We start from the raw sequence: 23,077 nt of genomic DNA on the forward strand, positions 1-23,077 counted from the left end.
ATAGTTGAAAACGTCCCTAATATGGGAAAGGAAATAGTTAATCAAGTCCTGGAAGCACAGAGAGTCCCACACAGGATAAACCCAAGGAGAAACACGCCAAGACACATATTAATCAAACTGTCAAAAATTAAATATAAGGAAAACATATTAAAGGCAGCAAGGGAAAAACAACAAATAACACACAAGGGAATCCCCATAAGGTTAACATCTGATCTTTCAGCAGAAACTCTGCAAGCCAGAAGGGAGTGGCAGGATATACTTAAAGTGATGAAGGAGAAAAACCTACAACCAAGATTACTCTACCCAGCAAGGATCTCATTCAGATTCGATGGAGAAGTTAAAACCTTTACAGACAAGCAAAAGCTGAGAGAGTTCAGCACCACCAAACCAGCTTTACAACAAATGCTAAAGGAACTTCTCTAGGCAAGAAACACAAGAGAAGGAAAACACCTACAATAACAAACCCAAAACATTTAAGAAAATGGGAATAGGAACATACATATCGATAATTACCTTGAATGTAAATGGATTAAATGCTCCCACCAAAAGACACAGGCTGGCTGAATGGATACAAAAACAAGACCCATATATATGCTGTCTACAAGAGACCCACTTCAGACCTAGAGACACATACAGACTGAAAGTGAGGGGATGGAAAAAGATATTCCATGCAAATGGAAATCAAAAGAAAGCTGGAATAGCAATTCTCATATCAGACAAAATAGACTTTAAAATAAAGAAACTTTTTTTTTAAATTAATTTTTATTGGAGTATAGTTGCTTTACAATGCTGTGTTAGTTTCTGCTGTAGAGCAAAGTGAGTCAGCTATACGTATACATATCTGCTCTCTTTTTTGGATTTCCTTCCCATTTAGGTCATCGCAGAGCACTGAGTAGAGACCCCTGTGCTATACAGTAGGTTCTCATTAGTTATCTGTTTTATACATAGTAGTGTATATATGTCAATCCCATTCTCCCAATTCATCCCATCTCCCCTTCCCCCCTTGGTATCCATACGTTTGCTCTCTACATCTGTGTCTCTATTTCTGCTTTGCAAATAAGTTCATCTGTATCATTTTTCTAGATTCCACATAATGGATGGGAAACGTTTAACCTCTGTCTGCCCCCAGCATGCACACAGTGGGTACCAGGTCACCGTTTCAGAACTCAGAATCCAAACCTGATGCACTTACCTAGGACAGGTCCTCATACCTGCTTTTTGCTCTCCTGGCTGTCATTTTGATTGTCACCCCTCCTCTGCTCATTTACCTTTTTGGTTTGACACTTTTTGTTTGTTTTATCACCTTGAGGCCTCTCAGTAATCCTGCTTCTCCATTTGTTTTTACAGTCTTCTCTTTTCTTTTTTTGTATTTTTAAAAATTTGTCATTGATTTACAATGTTGTGTTAATTTCTGTTGTACAGCAAAGTGATTCCGTCATACATATATATACGTTCTTTTTTAATATTCTTTTCCATTATGGTTTATCACAGGATATTGAATAGAGTTCCCTGTGCTATACAGTAGGACCTTGTTTACCCATTCTCTATATAATAGTTTGCATCTGCTAATCCCAAACTCCCACTCCATCCCTCCCCCTACGGTCTTCTGCTTTCTGACTTTGACTAGATCCCCTGTCCTCCACCTGCAAGGCCCCAGTGCTGCTGACTGCCATACCCTCAGCCACTGCACACTATTGGCCACACTCAAACCTAGTTTACAAGAGTTAAGAAGAAAAAATGATAGAGCTAGCAGTCAGGAAAAACTTCATGAAGGTGATGAAAGGGTAGGAACTTGCTGTGAGCTTTGAAGAAAAAGACACCTCTTACTTAGAAAATTCCAAGTTCTTAGGAAGGCAGGACCAGCCAGATCGTGGTATATGCACCAGCTCCAGGTGGGGCATAGTATTACTCAGAAACAGTGTATTTTATTCTAGCCTAGCTCTTTGCAAAAGTTTTTCCTATCACTCTAAGTATTATGTAAGTTTCACAAAATAAGCATATTTTTTCTGTGTCACTCATAGTGTTGAATACTTGATGGTCAGGAAATGTACATAGAGGAAGGCACTGTGTATTGAAGAGATTATGATCTCTGAAGACAGTGAGAATAAATCCCCGCATTAACACATAATATCTATAGAATCTGAACAAAGTTACTTAATCTCTCCATGCTGCAGTGTCTTCATCTACAAGTTAGAAATCATCATACCTACGTCACATATGTACCTTGACTCCTGGGATAATGTAGGCATTGAATCACTAAGAGCTACTAATATCATCATAATGATTTTTATTGTCCTACTTTACTCACCATTTCTCATTGTATATTCCCCATGAAGACCATAATCCTATGATTATGTCTATCCTGTTATATAAATGTCCTTCTACGAGTACAACGCTAAAGATTTTAGATCAGTGATTATTCATATTTCAGGGGGCTCACACCCTTTAAGCAGATAAAGAAAGCTATAAACACATTTTATTTTGCATAACATTTTGGAGGCATATAGACACTCCTGAAGTCTATCCATGGGCAGCAGGTCAAGAGCTTAGCTCCAGATTAGGAGAATCATAGATACAATTAAACTTCTTCTCTGTCTTTATACGTTCCCAGTGGTCTTACATAAATGTCCCTTGTTGAATCACCAGGGCCCGGAATAAGTAGGGGACTGACACTGTATCTGTTCCTTGTGGGACAGCGGGGCTGGCTTCTTAGAAACGCTTCACCTTTTGTCACAGGATTTAGAAGACACCTCTATCTGTCAAGGTCCGTGTTGTCTGAAAGGAAAAATTTAGTAGCTAGTAGAAGGTGGTTAACTACTAAACTGGATAAAAGATGACAGTAAGGGGTCCAGAAATAGCGAGTGTGAAAAATCACGTACTTCATCTAGGCTGAGAGGGTGGACAGAGAAGGAAGTGGGGGCCAGGAGAGCTCCCCCTGCCCACCTCGTAGGCTGAGATCCTGACCTTTCGTTACCAGGGTAGCCTGCAGATGGCCAAGAAGTTTGTCAGAGAGAGCCATCTGTGGAAGCTGCCACCAGTGGGGGACATGTGGGCTGGAGCTCACCTGTGCAGCACTGACTCACCATCCATTAGGACAGGAACCCAGACAAGTGCCTGCTAAACGCCATGGCCCTGCAATGGCTCTCTAGCGCCCTCTACCAACCAAGCCTAGACATAAGAGAAATGCTTACAGGATACAACTCCAGGGACACAAGCAGGGCGGCTTTGCAGCTGAAACTTTGATGTGGATAACTGTCACCACCTCTCATCTCTTTTCCTCCTTTTAAGATCTAGGTTAAAAATGAGAGGCCCTACAACGTTCTTGAACTGCCATAGTCAGTGTGTGCTTGTGTACTTGGTTCGACGTGTATGTGTGTGTGTATACACATGTATGCCTCTGCACCTACACACACACACATTTTCTTCAGATACAAAACGATAAACACTAAGTGCTTTTGAAAATTTTTTGTCTTTTTTCTTTGCAGTTTTGAGAAAGAGATAGGATCTTTACTTTGGGGGTAAAAACAAAGTACCCTTTAAACACACACACACATACACACACATAAAAGCGTGCAACTAGGGACTTCCCTGATGGTCCGGTGGCCAAAACTCCACGCTCGCAATGCAAGGGGCCTGGGTTCGATCCCTGGCCAGGGAACTAGATCCCATGTGCCGCAATTAAAGATCCCGCATGCCACAACGAAGATCTCGTGTACCACGACTAACACCCAGGGCAGCCAAATAAATAAATAAATATTTTTAAAAAAAGCATGCAACTAGCCCAAATTTTGACAGAATGATAATTCTTGGTCCTCTCCAAAGAGACAATTTGTTGTACTCATGACTGTTGCCCACAAAAAATAAAACAAAGGGGAAAAATAAGAAAAAAGAGACAAAAAAAGAAAAGAAAGGAAAGGAAAAGAAAATCAGAGGCCCTAGATGGCAGGAAGAGGGAGTTGGAAAGACAAATAGGAGGGACATGCACGTTCATGGTTTTTGACTCCTCAGCATAGGCTTAGACCATAATAGCCTGTCTCACAAATGTATGAAGTACTGCAAAATCTCAAATACAGGTCCAGGCTCTTGTGAGCATTTATTTAACTTTGTCATTACATGGTTGCTAATCGAGAATACTGAAACCACAACTATTCTCTTTTATGGGTCCACACAATTTATTACATTAAAAAGCATCTCTCATATTCAAAAAGTTTAGAACATTCTATAGGTGGACTTGCACTGGAAGTACCCAAAAAATTTATCCCTCAGATGGGAATTCGCGACGCTCCAGTTCTCACAAAAATGTCTCATATTTCACCTAAAGGTTTTCTTATGTTGTTTACTCTTCTCCTTTGAAATTGTTTTACTTCCCTGCGTTTCTGTCTACATTTTCTCTAACATCTTAGTTCAGCGCATCACTCCACTCCTAAGTCAGCCCATGGGGTTATCCATTATCCCCCATACTGACCAGTTATTATTCAGTTTTCTCCCTGATGCTGTAACAAGATCCAAAATTTGCCTTGCTCTACCCAAGGAAGCAAGTCTTCTGAAGAACATTCAGATTTGTCCTCATGGCATCAATACAATGCAGTAGCTAAACATCTTTCAAAAATGATGATACTTTTAAAATGCAAAATAAAAGATTGACTAAGGCTTTATGAAAGCAACTCTGAGATCAAGAACAAGGCTAAAGGGACGCATGTAGCATACGGAAGCCGCAGGTGATGTGTCTGATAGAAATCTCGCGCCTGATAAGATTTGAGGGTGAGGATATGCCCTCAAAGCCACCATTTACTTCAGTTATACATGCCACATGGTAGAGGCTTATAAGCACACTACGTTTGTGTAATACACCGCAAGAACCACAGCTGAGGCTCTGAGGATGGATCATTCAGTGCCAGCTTCCCAACGTGAATGCAAGATCAGGCAGCCCCAGAAGACGCCCTTAGTGTTCTAGGTAGGCTTTGTGTGAATGTGCTTCACTCCACGCGCATAGGCAAATATAATACTGCATCCTGGAACAACAGCAAAAACCTATCCTGCATTCTTCCAGGAAACTAGAAAGCACGTGAATTTTATCAGATTTTGAACTCAGTGTGATGACTGGCAAAAACCATGAAGACAATTGAAGCATCTTTTGTGTATGTTTGTTTTTACCCATAAAATTAAGTGTTTACAACCTGGGTTTGTCAATTTATGGCATGTGTATTAAATTTCAGTGCTTTGTGACCCAGATATCCCTGCAGCCCTCATAGACTGTACAGGAAGTAGTGGGTCCCCAAGTTTCCTAAGAGTTGTGAGATAATTAGGGCTGACACTGTTCTGGGAAAGCACAGCCCTCTCACCAGTGTAACTAAATAACCAACATGTGAACCAGTAAGTATCTTGACAATAATGTTTAATTTTCATTTTTGGTTAAAAAATAATGTTGCAGATGCAAACTATTATATATAGAATGGATAAACAGCAAGGTCCTACTGTATAGCACAGGGAACTGTATTCAATATCCTGTAGTAAACGATAATGGAAAAGAATATGAAAAAGAATTTTAAAAATGTTTACAGATTATAGGGAATTTGTAAAACACAGAAAAGTAGGAAGAAAAAATATCACCTGACTTCTCATCAACAAAGGCAACCATCAATACTACGCCAACCAAGATTTTCCAGTCTTTTCTTTTAAGGAATATTCTTTTCTGTAACTTCTTTTCTTCCTTGTTATCCATATACTCCATAATAAAAACAATAACTTGTTGAGCATTTAGTTTGTGCCAGATTTTTCATAGTTATCTATTTTAATTCTTGAAATAACCCTGTGAAGTGGATTTTTTGTGGTTTCATTTTACAAATGTGAAAAATATTAAAGCAATTTGCCCAAGATACATAATCAGTAAGTGATAGAACCTGGTGTCTATCCCTGGTCTTTCTGATATCCAATCCATGCTCAACTGCTGTGATACGTTTTTTGCACATTTTATATCCCTCTTTCATTACTGAGTTTCTAAATTTTAACTAAAATAAACTTGCATTTTGAAAATGATGATCAACACATGTTGAATAAGTGCATGGATTTTTTATAAGAAGAAAAAGGAGTGATTTGAATTCCTATTGAGGAAGTTAGCACACGACAGATGGTAGGTGCTTAATAAATATTTGTTGGATGTTATGTTTTGATGATTATAACCAAGGTAAACTTGCAGGGTCTGATTATCAGTGAGGAAGAACGTTTCTCTTTTCAACACTGGACCATCTTCTGAAGAGAGGCTGATCCTCTCCATACCTAATGACCTTCACAGATAATTAAAAGATCCTAGTACCATCTCACTGTTAGCTGCCTAGAGATAGAAAACTAGAAGATGATCTTTGGGATGCCTCCCTCTGCTGATGGTTTCTATTTCCCTGGATCTGGCAGAAATGGCATGGCCTGATTTGAAAGAGCACCATGTGAGTCAGAAGATGTAGCTTCCCCATCCAGTTGGGTCACTAGGTAGCTGGGTAAACTTCACAATTAACTTATTCTCCCTGGCGCTGTCTACAACTGAGACACATCCTCTAGATAATCTCTAACATACCTTTCAACTCAAAGGCTTCATTAGAGCGAATTATTTAAAATCTCTCTATCACTGTATTAGTTTGCAATGGCTGCCATGACAAAATATCACAGATTGGGTGGCATGGAGTAAACAATAGAATTCTTAAACAACAATTCTTAAACTGCTTAAACAACAGTTCCAGAGGCTAGAAATCCAAGATATCAAGGTGTTGTCAGGCTTGGTTTCTCCCGAGGCCTTTCTCCTTGGCTTGCAGGTGGCCATCTTCTGGCTGTGTCCTTACATGGTCTTTCCCCTATGGGTACACGTAGCTGATGTCTCTCTGTGTGTCTAAATTTTTTCCCCTTATACAGGCACCAGTCAGATTGGTCTGGGGCTTACCTTAATGGCCTGATTTTAACTTAATCGCTTCTTTAATAACCCTATCCCCAAACACAGTCCCATTCTGAGGTACAGGGGTTAGGGCTTCAATATAGGAATTCTGGCGAAATGCAATTCAGCCCGAACCAATCACTTAAGATTTTATTATCTGGAGGCCACTTACAGTGCTTGTCCGCTATTATGAAAACCCCTCCACACCCTGCCATACAAAACAAAAACACAGGGCCTGCAGCCCCATGAAGTAGTTAGGGACCCTGACCCGTCTTACTCTGTGGCTTTCATCCTGAGGGTCCCAATAGGCTTCTGGAACTGAGGTATCATAGCTGCATACAAAGCTGCAGAAACGAGGAAGATGGGGAGATAAAAGGAACATCCCTGCCAGCTGGATCAGCTCCCCACTCAATGTTCCCACCATGACTGGCCTAATGGGCCAGACTTAGTCACCTGGCCACACATACCTGAAGAAGCAAAGAAATGTAGTCACCTGGTTGAGCACATTATTGCCTCAAATAAATTATAGAGTTCTACTACCCAGAAAGACAGAGAATGGGGAAATTTTGAGTATATAACTAGAAATCTCTACCAAAATCTCTTTGAACAATATTTGGGTGTCCTCATGTAAGAAGTGGTACAATTTCTATTTTAGTGTCCAGGTTGGAAAGCACAATTCAACCATCACCATTATAATGATGCTCTAGAGTTGCATTGTCCAATACGGTACCTGTGTGTGTCTAGGGGTATTTGAAATGTGGCTAGACCAGATTGAGATGTACTGTAACGACAATGATTTTAATATCAGGTTTAAATAATATTTGTATGTATTGACTTAAATAACCCAATATTCAAATTTAAATTAAGTTCATCTCTTTCATTTTACTTTTTTAATAAAGTACCAGAAAATTTTTAATTGCATATGTGGCTCCCATGATATTTCTGTTGGACAGTGTTGATCTAGTATATCTTCACCCCAAATATAAGTATTCCAATGGCAGCCGTTTTTGAAAAAACTATTTTTATTTGGAAAATTTTTTTAATGTTTATCTAGAGATTAACAGCAGTAATCAGAATTAGGAATGTTTTTTTCCCATTTTGTAAGTCATTATTAATGAAATTGAGAAGCTGACTTTTGTAATATACTCATTATTGAGCAGGAAATTTGCTTAGTTTTACAGGCCAGTTAATGGTACTTGCCCTTCATGCACACTTGCTACTTTTCCAATCTGTACCCAAGAATCAAGAAGCCCATATTATGTTTTCAGAGCTAAGAACATTTGTTCCTCCCTAAAGTAAATTTAATGTAATAAAGCACCGTACACATGCACGTAGAGTGGAAAGATGTTTTGTATGAGGGCTAAGTAAAGTCATTTGGAGAAGTAAGTTTACTCAAAAGGAAAATGTACACACACACACACACACACACACACACCACCTTCCTTATTATCGTAATGACTTGTTACCTATTTGAAAAGATACATGCACCTCAATAGCCAAGACAGGGAAACAACGTAAATGTCCATTGACAGACGAATGGGTAAAGAAGATATGGTCTGTCTGTCTGTCTGTCTATCTATCTATCTATCTATCTATCTATCTATCTATCTATCTATCTATCTTATATCTATATATACATATGCACACAACAGAACATTACTCAACCATAAAAAGAATAATGCCATTTGCAGCTATATGGATGGACCTAGATATTATTATACTAAGTGAAGTAAGTCAGAAAGAGGAAGACAATATCATATGGTATAGAGGAAGACAAATACCATATGATATCACTTATACGTGGAATCTAAAATATGATACAAATGAACTTATCTACGAAGGAGAAACAGACTCACAGACATAGAGAACAGACTTGTGGTTGCCAAGGGGATGGGGAGGTGGGGGAGGGATGGATTGGGAGTTCGGGATTAGCAGATGCAAACTATTATATATGGAGTGGATAAACAACAAGGTCCTATGGGAATGATATTCAGTATCCTGTAATAAACCAAAATGGAAAAGAAAAAAAAAAATGACTTGTTACCTTTGCCTACTTGAGTGTAATAGGCACAGGGCAAAAACTTGCAGTAGCGGGGACAAGAAATTCTGAAATTATTCAGAAATGGAAACCATTTGAAAAATAATAGTCATTGGGTTTCATATCCAGCTGCTTCTAACCCTACTTGGATTAACTGCTGTTATTTCTTTCTCTCAATAATCCATGCAAATGCCCTTGATAGCAATTCTAATCCTGAATAGGGCTGTCTTGAAAGCTTTCAAATAAAATAATATTTGGAAACTATATCTCTAAAATTTACATGACAAAATTGTACTTCATTTTAAGTAAATTGGAAATAGAGAAAAATTTAACTATGTAAATCAAAATCAACATGATTCTATCACTCAGGGAGAGCCCCTATTTAGTAAATTAATCTCTGTTCTATAGTTACATATTTATATAGGTATATTTTATCTGATTCATATGTGTAAATTTGTATTCTGTTCATTTCATTTGGTATTGTATTATAAGTGACTTTCATGTTTACCATAAACATTGTTATTAGTGGCAGCAAAATAGTGTGTCAAATGGATATACCATAATTTACTTAACTATTCCGTTAATTTTAGATCCAGGTTTGTATTATTATAAATAATGGTGCTTAGTATATAAATCTCAGTCCAATTCCAGGTTATTTCCTGAAAATAGTTTTCTAGAAGTGAAAGTAAAGTGTCAAAAAGGGTTATTCATATTCCTAAGATTCTTGATTCATATTTCCAAATAGCTTTGCACAATATTTAGAAACAGAAATGAGAGTGTTCAGAATAGAGTTACGGCTTTATCTTGTGCCTGAAAACTAAGAGGTTATCAGTTGAACCACGGGTCTATTTTTCATTCCCTTCTGCTCCCCCATTCCCAAGGATTTCCTCTGGGTTTTGCCTCTAGTTGAAAATCACCATTATTTGGCAAAGCCAGAAACTCAGGCGGGGGTATTCACCTTTGACGCATAGGACATAAGCACAAAACACAGGACCAGAAACAGAGACACACACAGGCAGAGAGACAAAACTGGATCCACAGCCAAGGAGCTGAAGCAAGGAGGTAGCAGGCTTAGGACGGCAAAAGAGTCAAGGCAAGAGTCTCTGAGGATGAAGACCGTATGGGGCTCTCAGTGGGTCCCTGTTTACTGGTGCCTGCAGGCAGCCAGCTCGTGGGAGGTCAGAGGAGAGGGCCATGCGGGGGACCGCCTGCCAGCCTGCCCATGCCCTTTGGCCATGAGTGGGGCATTCTTTCTGATACCAAGCAGGACCCTGTGAGGCTCCTGGGCACAAAAGCCTTTCTGGGTCCCCCCCACCCCGTTTCTTGATTATAAGAAATGGGTTTCATTCAGCCTCCATGACCTTCCTTGAGTTCCAAAGGGCAGGTTCAAACAGTTGCTAATCAGGGAAGGGAGGGGATGCAGAGACAAGGGCGGAGCAGTCAGGAAACAATAGTGCAGCCTTAGGGCAGGGGCAGGGTCCTGGTTTCCCCCTCAAGGGATACACACAACAACATCTTTGAGTTGCTTTACAGATACTAAAACCCCCCTCCAGGTGGGAGAAATGAACTGTATGTTGCCCACAAGCACGTAGACCCCAGACCAGTTGGAACCAGAGGTTTGATGATGCCAACTCCCGATGACCTCACCACCAGCCAATCAGCATCTCCACAAGCTGATCATGCCCTGCTGCTTGAACCATTATTATAAAGCTCCTCACGACCCCCTTCAGGTTGGAACACACAGTTTTGAGGGCACTAGCCTGCTGTGGCCCCCTTGCCTGGCAGAGCCATAAAGCTATTCTTTTCTACTTCACCCAAAACTCTGTCTCTGAGATTTAATTCGGTGTCAGGGTACAGAGGCCAGATTCGGCTTCACTTCCAATATTAAAAATGCTTCTTTCTTGAGTGTCCCTTACATGAAACCACAAGGAACTATGATCTTCATCCTTGAAGGCCTCCTTTGGCAGAAAGAAAACATAGCCTGTGTTTGCTATTGCCATGCCCATCTTCCCAGTGCTGTTCTCCTCTGTTTTCTTTCCTTCTGCCCCAATTCAGCTCCCGTCCTCACTCCTTCCTATTTATCCTCCAAGCTCAGATGAGAAGGGACTTCATAAAGCCCTGCTACATGCTGACCCAGAAACATAGACTTATCTCTCAGTGCTCCCTATCGCAGGTGTGATGACATGTCCTACGGCCTTCATTCTAATGCAATGCAAGCTCCAGGTGGGCAAGGCCTGAGCCTGCCTGTCTCCTGGGCTGTGTCCTTGTCAATGGGACCAAGCCTGGATCATTTGAGCAGCTTAATAAATATCTGTTGAACGAACAAACAAACAAACAAACAAAATGAAGGAATCTATCTTCCCCCAAATGTGGAAAAGAGACTTCATTCGGTCCCCTGCTCCCCCTGAGTGTGTGAATCACAAAGATAGCTTTAGCTCCCAGGGCTGCCTTCCCCTACATTTGCTGAGAGCATGCAAGTCAGTCCTGGTAGTTTTCAGACAAATCGAATTAGAAATGGTTGTACTCATTTGGAAAATCAAGAACTGGCTTTGAAATCTTTCCCCACAAGTTAGATTGAATCAAGATCGTTTCCCCCAGCTCATAAATGCTTGATTGGCTTTGCTTGATGCCTTGTGATGGAAATGCAGCCTTGCATTGCTGGCTCTATTTTTTACTCACCAGGGTGTTGTGATGTCTGGATTATGATTAAAAACAAAACAAACACACACAATGAAAATGCTTGGTGGATAACAGCTCAGCACAGTAAAGGTTGGAAGTGCTTTAGGAAACTCTAAAACCATCAAGGTAAGCAGAACTTCAAGCTAGGTCTGCCGTATTCCCTTGAGGTCTTAAAAATTGATTTTCTGGTACAGCAGGTCAGCCATACCTGACTTATCATCTCTTTTCAGGACCCCAGGAAGGGATGAGCTGGGACTTGGCTGTGACAACCTTTGAGGAGTCCCAGTGAGAGCAGACTGGCCACTTACCCTACACCTCCCTTGCTCACCCATGTATTCCTTGCTCTAGCTTCTACCTTAGTTCCCAGACTCAATTCAGACTCATCCTACTTTTGGTCCAGGTCTATTCCTAGCCTACCTCCACCTGTGACCTCAGGTCTTTTTCAACAGACAAAGAATGGTCCACTCTTTATTTTATTTTATATTTTTTAAAAATTTATTTTGTTGAAGTATAGTTGATTTCCAATGTTGTGTTAGTTTCTGGTGTACAGCAAAGTGATTCAGTTATACATGTATATAATAGTTTGCATCTGCTAATCCCAAACTCCCCATCCATCCCTCCTCCAACTCCCTCCCCCGTGGCAACCACAGGTCTGTGAGTCTGTTTCTGTTTCGTAGATAAATTCATTTGTGTCCTATTTTAGATTCCACATATAAGTGATATCATAGGGTATTTGTCTCTCTCTTTCTGACTTACTTCACTTAGTGTGATAATCTCTAGGTCCATCCATGTCGTTGCAAATGGCGCTGTTTCGTAGAATGTCCACTCTTTAAATCCCTTTTATTTTTCTTTCTCTTTTTCTGTGTGGGCAGATGGGGAGTTCTCAGATGAGAGACAGCTGGGTGCCCTGGGTGTCAGAGGACCGGGGTCCCAGATCTGGCAGCTCAATTTCTGGTTTGTGCCACCCTTCCTGCTAATGCCGATCTGCACTGCCACCCCACCCCACATCAGAGGCACAGTGAGGGGGTGGGCGCTTCCCTTTTGGGGGAGTGAAATGCAACTGTGCTTGCGTGTGCCTGGAGTCTGTAGGCTGCCAGGAGGCACAGGGCTCTGGGGCAGTTTTCCCCCACCCTCCTAGGGAGCCAGTCAGACTGTCTGCCAAAGTCCAAGACCATAGCATCCCAAACGCATCAATTCCATTGCACATCCTGGTGGCCAGTAGGTCCTCAGGGCTTGGCTCCTGTCTTATCTCTGTCCTACTCTTCCCAGGGCACTCAAGCCCAGAGCAGGGTCTTACTGCTCAGCTGGTGAGCAGTGTTTGCTGGGTGAAATAAAGTACCAGGAGAAGAGAGTCAGGAAGTGATGGCAAGTGACCTGATTGAGAATGAGTTGGAGGCCAATGACATTGCCTTCTCCTCACATGCGTTTTATCTATAACTTCTGTATTTTCAGATTATAATTTAAAGCAGAGCAGAGGATAACTTTCTGGTGCTTTCTGCAAAAGACCTAACTGGCTTGAATCACTATCCCAGGCAGTAGTAGGTGTCTTTGTAGTGAAGTGAGTCCAGAAGGAACGCACTTGCCAAACCAAGATAACTAGACAAAGATGGCACCCATCTTCTCTGGTCAAAGTTTGACTGGGGGGAAATGCCCACCAATGAGAAATACCTGTTAGCAATTCATCAGTGATTGGCCCCCTTATCTATAACCTATGGTCTATGCAGCCAGTACAAGATCAGCAAGTAAGTAACAATTTTGAAAGAGAGTGGATTCTTGACATAGAGATAAGGCAAAAGCAAAGCCCAAGTAGAAATTTAGGCATAGTTAGCTTTTGCTGTTAAGGTCTACAATTTGCCATGTACATCCATGGCCTCAACTGAAATAAGCAAAGGGTTATGTTCAATCCTAAAGCTGTGAAATAGGCACTAATTCAGTCATTTGTTAATGTCTTGCTTCTCAGTCTTATTAGTTCCTTGTTTTAGCCTAGTCAATTTTGGCATTTTTGTCTTTACACTATCTGAGACCTGGCTAAAATACCAGGTGTCCAATGAACAAGTGGTGATAGATTCCATGTTTAGGAATCTTTGGCAAACACAGAGATCATTAGATCACTGTGTAATACATTTCTATCTGTTCCGTCTACCATATACCCACATTTAGACTGTGGTGATGTTTCCCCCATCGTAAGCAGAACAGCATCATCTAAAGTTGGTCCCTCTGTACAACTGATAAGCCCTGTCTGTGACAGTTTATCTGATCCATTCCGTAGTCACATAACACAAGACTTAAGTGGTACTAAGGTCTCTCTGTCGGATCCTTCTCACCCATGAGGCACTAGGAGATCACAGTAATTATGCTGTTACTCTAAGATCTTCTTTTGGATGAGTTCCCCCACCATGGAGGAAAGATTTTAGTTGGATGCCTTTTACTGGATTTCAGTCAGCATTTGACAAACTTCTGATCTGGTGGCAGAATGACCTGGATACATTTGGAAGGAGGCTGCAGCTGAGAACCTGTGTTTTCTCTCATTGTTTTCCTCTGATTTTCCTTGCACTGCCCTTGGACCAGCACCCAGCTACGTGGCTTACATATAATTTCTCCCATTTTATTATCTCCAAGAAAGTTTCAACCACCTTAATTCCCGATACAGTTCCGCATTAACCTAGCCTTCTCTTTGTATTTTAGGATGCTGTTTCTGGAGAGGGGGGCAGGAGGAAGAACAGTCAATGAGGTAGCTATTATACCCTGGTAAACATGTTTTTTTAAAAAAATTGGGCTTCTCTTTTAAAAATATGGACCTGTATCATCTTCTGCTTACTTGCTTTAAAAAAAAAAAAAAAATATATATATATATATATATATATTATAATTATCTATGGAGACTCTTGCTGTATTCCCTGAAGTTAGAAAGGAATTGGTAGGGAAAAGGCTTAGGTTTCCTTTCTTATGCTTTGAACCATTATCTTAAAAACATCTTAAAAAGCAAGTACTTGGTTACACTTCTCACTCCAACGCTGGAAATGACTCTGTTGATGCCTATCTCCCCTCCTCAGAGAAGACAGATGATAAGAATATGGGTTTTCAGTCTCAGACATCCGAAGAATGAGGGCCCTTGTGGGAATCTTTGAACTGCCCAGTCAACTAGCCTCAGGTTACAAAACAGGAAACTAAGACTCTTGAGGTCACTGGCCTCAGGTCACCCAAAAAAGTGGCAGATCAGGAAAAAGAAAAACGAGTCAAGAACAATGCTAGACACGGTGCTCATGTTCTCGTTTGATCCTAAATCAACACTCTACCATTATTCTCGCAGCTATAGTAGCAAAAATTAAGGACTCAGAGAGACCATATGCTATTCCTGGTAAATATTCATGATAAGAATCTGATTCTGCCTAAATTGAACAATTTCACTTTCTTCTCAGAATTCAAAGCCAGATGCTCTCTACCCAACTACAGATGAATTTTTATGAAAAGCCTATGCAAGTAGTAAAGAGTAGCTAATTATTACGAGGCAGTCTAAGAGATATGATAAGTGCATGGTAACACTTGTATGGATATGTGAATAAATGGTCTAGGACACAAACCACTGGGACCTGGTGAAGAAGGCAGCCACCTCGGGATCGGGGAGGGTCTGAAAAGGCCCCAGGAATAGGCCAGGAGGAAGGAGGGAGGGGGTGTGAGGGTGGGCGCAGAGGCCCGAAGAGGTCACTCCTGGTGGAGGGAGAAAGGCAGGAAGTGTACTGAGGGGACTGGTTGCCATAGTAACCACACACATGGATTGGATGAATGAGCTTAAGAACTTGCATTTGCTGTCAGTGTCTTCACACAGGAGTGGGAGGGGCCATCGGTCAAGGCAGGTGACGGTCAACCCACAGGGCAGGGCCATCCCTGCTCTGTGCTATTTGAGGTCCCTAGGCAAGCAGAGGAGAGTGGAAGCCCCTCAACCCTGCACAGCACCTACTATCAATTTTACCTGCAGACTATCTGTTTGCTGTTCTCCCTCACCATTCTAGGTAGAGCCCTCCACAAACCCTTAAGTGCCCGAAGTATGGCCCTTGAGCATCGTTTCTTGCACACAGTGCATACTTTACTCCATACCTACAGCCCCCTGAGGGATGCATCTCAAGCACAATATGACCCTACTGCCTAATCTATACATCAGTTCTCTCTTCACCCCTGTCCATTCTGTTTTGTCCATAGGATCAAGTTCTAGTACCTCGACATGGTCTAAAGCCTTAATGATTGCATCCCTTCCTGCCCTTCCCACTGGATCTTGCCTGCTGTTATGCTGGCTTCTGAACTGCCGTCAGCTGACCCTCTGGCAGGTCCTTGTATATACCGCCCACCTTCCTGTCTCTGACCTTAGAAAATGCTTTCCCTCTCTACTCGGATAAAACTTCTGCTCACTTTCCAATTAGTTACACCTGCTTTCCTGTAAAATCTCAATTCCAATGTCACTTCCCTAAGGAAGCCTTTTGTAACCCTCCAGATTAGAATAGGCTTCCTTTGTGTGAGACCTCATGTACTGTTTCTTCATAGCAATTAATAGTAGAATATAGAATATATTATATAACATATTATATAATAATAGAAAGTAGTTTTTCTCTGCCCTCCAAAGGGAGGGCCTGCTTGGGTAGGATGAATCAATGAAAAGGGCTTGCCTCCTCCCGCTGACACAAACCTGCTTCTTGTGTTTTAAGGTCCTGACCATTCTTAGGAGTCCATCAAGCTTCATGAATCAGATAGGGGACAGTACAGCTCTTGTTGTTAATGGTACAAAACGAAGTGTTTTTCCATAGAAATGGACAGTCTCTCTAAGATGGTCTATGAACAGATCTTAGAGTTTCAACGTTCCGTCCTCCATCCATAGAAATCAAAGTCTTTTGTCTGAGAAAAGAGGTGGGACGGGAACTTCTGTGTTTTGAGGGTTGCAAAGGAAAGGCCACGGTGGACCCCAGAGAAGGAAAGTGGACATGGTTTGGGGGACCCCGAGGGACAGATGGGCCCGTCACTTCTGGATACCTTACCTTTTGGAGAAGAATGAGCATGTATAAGCATGAAAGCACTGGGCACTAAGAACTGCCATTTGGGGGACAAAGAGAGGCCCCCACTTATAGGTACCAGCGACCTGTGGCTCAGTGGGGCCATTGTCCCATGGAGGGTCACCATCCAACCAGGGCCTGGTGGTGTTGTCAGGTGAGGCACATCAGACACCAAGGATTTAGACTCTTCAGTGTAGAGCGACCTCCTTTTGGGATAGTGAAAGACCCTGTAGATCTTGTAATATATTCAGGGAAAGAGAGACCATGGCAGAGATACTGACTTTCTTGCAATCTCATCTGTAGGATCAGGGCTGGTTGATTTACCTCGAAGTTTTGACCACCATGGTGCATCCCTGTGTCATGGGATACTCTGCATCAGTTACAGTCAAAAATGTACATTTAATGACTATAGACTGAAAAGGAACAGGATCCCATTTACGTGTATAACTTATAAAGCCGTGTGCTTAGCGCATTTGTTTTACAATGTTGGAGAAATCTTGAATGCATGTTGAAATCCCTACTGAATTAAATCTACAGTAGAATGGAGAGTCTGAGGCATGGAGTGTCCTTCTTCATGGGGATGGGATGAAAGTTGAGTTAATGGATTAAGCTGGTATATAGGGTAGAATACAGTCGGTTGACTTTTTGCTGCTCTCTGTTTTGACACCTTTCTCAAGTACATTGTCTTCTCTTTTTTTTTTTTAAACATTTTTGTCTTCTTTAAAATTGAAGTATAGTTGATTTACAATGTTGTGTTAGTTTCAGGTGTACAGACACATGCACACACACACATACATATGTATATTTCAGATTCTTTTCCCTTATGGGTCATTACAAGATACTGAGTATAGTTCCCTGTGTTATACAGTAAATCCTTATTGATTATCTATTTTATATATAGTAGTGTGTATATGTTAATCCCAAACTCCTAATTTATCCTTCTCCCACCCTTTCCTCTTTGATAACTGTAAGTTTGTGTTCTGTGTCTGTGGGTTTACTTCTGTTTTGTATCTTTTATTTTAGATTCCACAAATAAGTGTAATCACATGGTATTTGTCTTTCTCTGACTTACTTCACTTGGTATGATAATCCCTAGGTCCATCCATGTTGCTGCAAATGGCATTATTTCATTCTTTTTTTATGGCTGAGTAATATTGTCTTCTTGCATGCTCTTTCTAAATCATTGCTGGGGACTCCCTCAAATGCTGTCTTGAGAAGGATTCTGAAGTCACAAATGGCATTATGGAAAATGATTCAATAGTCTGTGTTGATTTCAAAAGTACTACTTTTTCATTTAGCTAATTTCTTCTTTCTCTCCATTGTGGTGAATGGGGCTGAGTATCAATGCCTCTTGACACTTTGGCATTTCTGCCAGCAACCAGCACAGCTGAGATGGATGTGGAACGGGGCAGGGGTGCTTCACAGCAGTGTGACAAGCAGCTCAGCCAGGAACACTCACATTTGTCCGGAGACTTGGGTCAGATTGGGTGTAGAAGTCGTTTCCCATCTATTCCCGTCTCTCTCTCCTACTTGCCCTTGGACCTCCCATTGGAGAACAGAGCAGGGAGGTGCTCTAAAAACAGAGAAGCTTTGGACAGCTCAGGCAGCTGCATGGACACAAGGACAACAGAGGACAGCATGAGGGAATTGTGGGAGACGGAGTGGAGAGCATGGCCTGCAGTGATGCGGAGACACCGTCCAAAGACAATGCATTTCCAAGTTCTCCTGCTCCCTGTTGAACAAAGCGTTGATCCCCACACCTGGCCTTACCTTAACCAGTGAGAATCCCTGAGGCAGTTATTTGAAGTTCTTGCCACCAGAATCTTGCTGGGGACCTTGAGTGTCCCCTGAGTGCCTCTCAAGGGCTTCTGGGTTCCCTGGCCTATTTCAAAGGTACTGGGGCCCAATGGACTTTCAGTGGAATGCAGGGGACAATCTCAGTTTCTCTAGACCCCCGCTGTCCTGAGGACTACCCTCCATGATTGTCTATCCAGAGAACACTCACAAAATGGCTTGAGTGGAGCTAAATATTGGACTTTTTTAAGAGTTTTTTTAAAATTGAAAAATAGCTGATTTACAATGTTGTGTTAGTTTCTGGTATACAGCAAAGTGATTCAGTTATACATATATATATTATTTTTCATATTCTTTTCATTATGGTTTTTTACAGGATATTGAATATAGTTCCCTGTGCTATACAGTAGGACTTTGTTGCTTATCCATTCTGTATATACTAGTTTGCACCTGCTAACCCCAAACTCCCAATCCATCCCTCCCCTCTACCCCCTCCCCCTTGGCACCCACAAGTCTGTTCTCTGTGTCTGTGAGTCTTATACACTGGATTTTAAATCAATGCAGGAAGGGGCATTTTACAAAGTCCTGGGCTTCTACCTTCAGCCTTGTCACCTTTCCCCCTTCTACACAGCCTCAAACTTTGGGTACAGCTTTGCTGTGGCAAATTGTTACCAGAGGAGGTGACACTGACCTCAGGAAAAGTAAAGGGGAAGAAGAGTTACTGCTACTCCCAAGTTCCCGGTGGGAGCATTTGTGATTTTGCTTTGTTTAAAAGACAGCCTTGCCTCAGTTAATCTGCCATCAGTGGGGATATTTCATCTTGAAAGGATATCAACCAGAAATCCAAAAATGCAGATTAAGGGGCAGTGGGGCACGGAGGAGAGAGAGCCAGGCGCTTGCTCTGGGCTGGGGGGAGGTGGTGGCGGAGAAGGAGGAGGAGAAGGAGAAGGACCAGCAGGAGGCAGTGGCGGCGTCCTCGCTGGGGTGATGGTGCAGGTGCAGGTGCAGGTGCTTGGAGCTGGTGCGGAGCCGCCTGGCTGAGGGGCGCCTGGTCCGGGGTCTGCAGCACTGCTGATTCTCTCCCGGGGGCAGGGGGCAGGTGGGAAAATGCTGAGCAGGTTGATGAGTGGCAGCAGCAGGAGCCTGGAGCACGAGTACAGCTGCACCGTGCACCTGCTGGACGACAGTGAGTACACCTGCACCATCCAGGGAGATTCAAGATGGCAGAAGAGTAGGTGGACGTGGAGTTCATCTCTCTCCACGGATGCATCAGGAATACATCTATAGATGCAACAATTCTCACAGAACACCGGCCGGAAACCAGCAGAAGACCTTGGACACTGGAAAGGACTATAAAGATCCTGGCATAACTGAGATGAGCGACTTGCAGAGCCTTGGTCCCTCGACCAGAAGTCGGGCCTGAGGCTCTGGAGTGGGAGCACCGAGTCCAGGATGCTGGACCACTAGAGAATTCCTAGCCCCAAGGAAGATTAATCACCAAGAGCTCTCACGGAGGCCTCTATCTGAATCCAAGACCCAGCTCCACCCAACTGCCAGCAGCTCCCAGTGTTGGACCCCTCACAACAAACAAGACAGGAACACAAACCCACCCATCAGCACACAGTCTACCTAAAGTCATACTAAGCTCACAGACACCCCAAAACACACCACTTGATACGGCCCTGCTCTTTAGAGGGAAAAGACTCAGCTCCACCCACCAGAACGCAGATACCATTCCCTCCCATCAGGAAGCCTACACAAGACACTGGACCTACCCCACCACCAGGGGCAGAGAACAGAAGCAAGAGGAACTATGACCCTGCAGCCTAGGGAAAGGAGACCTCAAATACTGTAAATTAGACAAAATGAGAAGACAGAGAAATACCCTACAGGCAAAGGAGCAAGAGCAAAACCCACAAGACCAAACAAATGAAGGGGAAACAGGCAAACTACCTGAAAAAGAGTTCAGAGTAGTGATAGTAAAGATGATCCAAAATCTTGGAAATAGAATAGAGAAAATACAAGAAATATTTCACAAGGACCTAGAAGAACTAAAGAGCAAACAAACAGTGATGAACAACACAATAACTGAAATTAAAAATACTCTAGAAGGAATCAATAGCAGAATAACTGAGGCAGAAGAACAGTAAGTGAGCTGGAAGATAGAATGGTGGAAATAACTGACGCATAGCAGGATAAAGAAAAAAGAATGAAAAGAATGTAGGACAGTCTCAGAGACCCCTGGGACAACATGAAGCGCACCAACATTTGAATTATAGGGGTCCCAGAAGAAGAAGAAAAAAAGAAAGGGTCTGAGAAAATATTTGAAGGGATTATAGTTGAAAACTTAGGCAACATGGGACAGGAAATAGTCAAGTCCAGGAAGTGCAGAGAGTCCCATACAGGATAAATCCAAGAAGAAACATGCCGAGGCACGTACTAATCAAACTAACAAAAATTAAACACAAAGAAAAAATGTTAAAGGCAGCAAGGGAAAAGCAACAAATAACATATAAGGGAACCCCCATAAGGTTAACAGCTGATCTTTCAGCAGAAACTCTACAGGCCAGAAGGGAGTGGTAAGATATATTTAAAGTGATGAAAGGGAAAAACCTACAACCAAGATTACTCTACACATTCAGGATCTCATTCAGATTCAACAGAGAAATCAAAAGCTTTACAGACAAGCAAAAGTTAAGAGAATTCAGCACCATCAAACCAGCTTTACAGCAAATGCTAAGGGAACTTCTCTAGGCAGGAGAAACAAGAGAAGGAAAAGACTTACAAAAACAAACCCAAAACAATTTAGAAAATGGTAATAGGAACATACATATCATTAATTACCTTAAATGTAAATGGGTTAAATGCCCCAACCAAAAGACACAGACTGGCTAAATGGGTACAAAAACAAGACCCATATATATGCTGTCTACAAGAGACCCACTTCAGACCTAAGGACAAATACAGACTGAAAGTGAGAGGATGGAAAAAGATATTCTATGCAAATGGAAATCAAAAGAAAGCTGGAGTAGCAATACTCATATCAGAAAAAATGACTTTAAAATAAAGACTATTACAAGATACAAGGAAGGACACTATATAATGATCAAGGGATCAATCCAAGAAGAAGATGTAACAATTGTAAATATCTATGCACCCAACATAGGAGCACCTCAATACATAAGGCAAATGCTAGCAGCCATAAAAGGGGAAATCAACAGTAACACAATAATAGTAGGTGAATTTAACACCCCACTTACACCAATGGACAGATCATCCAAACAGAATATAAATAAGGAAACACAAGCTTTAAATGACACATTAGGCCAGATGGACTTAATTGATATTTATAGGACATTCCATCCGAAAACAACAATACACTTTCTTCTCAAGTGCACGCAGAACGTTCTCCAGGATAGATCACATCTTGGGTCACAAATCAAGCCTCGGTCAATTTAAGAAAATTGAAGTCATATCAAGCATCTTTTCCAACCACAACACGATAAGACTAGATATCAGTTACCAAAAAGCAGATTAAAATAGCAATGGGATATCAAAAGCAAGCTGGTAGATTTTTTTTTTTTAACAGTCGTACCCAGTACAGAGGAGGAAATTCTCAGAGATGGCTGCCCAAAGCCTCCATGTCGGACAAACATAGGTCTGTCCCCCATTGTCACTGCTAAGGAGGACTCTGGCTTTTGTCGAATCACCTAGCTTCTCCAAACCCAGTTTGTGCATTTTTTAAATGAATGCATTCATTGTGTAGAATGCATGAGATAACGCATGTTAGCACTTAGCCTAATGCCAAGTGCAGTATAAACTGTGGGCAATTTCTTGATGGATATCAAGGGCCTTACCCTTTGACACATTAATTAACTTCTGGGGATCTAGCCTAAAGAGAAGAACACATCTAAACAGCTACAAAAAATGATCAATGCAAGAATATGCTCATAGTGGTGTGCTTGATGAGTGCCTCATTAGAAATGTACTATTGGGAGAAGTTTGTTTGGAAACTGCTATTTGTTTTCAGAAATGCAGGACTATCACTAACAAATATATTTGGGACCCAAGGATGTTTTTTTCAGGATTATGAGGCTGTACAACCTGAAGGATTAATCTGTTCTAGGACTAGGAGCTGTCCTAGGTATCTAACCCCACTACCTGGCCACTTTAGCGCAAAGTTGAATTCAGTCAGCCAGGCAAGCCAGGGCATTCCTCTTTCAGAAATCCCTGTCTTTGTTTTTTGCAGAAGTGGCACTGGCTATGGAAATAGGTGGAGCTTAGCCTCTTTCATTGGCATTGACAGATTTACAGGGAAAAAGGTGTGTCTATGAATAGAACAGACTGTGTTTGCCAAGGGTGGGGGGAGTGGAGAGGGATGGATTGGGAGTTTGGGATTAGCAGATGCAAACTAGTATATATAGACTGCATAAACAACAAGGACCTACTGTATAGCACAGGAAACTATATTCACTATCCTGTAATAAAACATAATGGAAAAGAACATGAAAAAGAATGAATATATATATATATATATATATATATATATATATATAACTGAATCACTTTGCTGTACAGTAGAAATTAACACAACACTGTAAATCAATT

At 41.7% G+C, this 23,077-nt stretch overlaps 1 protein-coding gene across 2 annotated transcripts in view; it reads left to right on the forward strand.

Moving 5' to 3' along the window:
* CNTNAP5 (contactin associated protein family member 5) overlaps window positions 1-23,077 on the forward strand; it is an 879,857-nt gene that overhangs the window by 468,713 nt on the left and 388,067 nt on the right. The gene's annotated exons all lie outside the window — the stretch shown is intronic.

Source organism: Eschrichtius robustus, chromosome 5 (assembly GCF_028021215.1).
Source record: "Eschrichtius robustus isolate mEscRob2 chromosome 5, mEscRob2.pri, whole genome shotgun sequence".
NCBI classification, from domain to species: Eukaryota; Metazoa; Chordata; class Mammalia; order Artiodactyla; family Eschrichtiidae; genus Eschrichtius; species Eschrichtius robustus.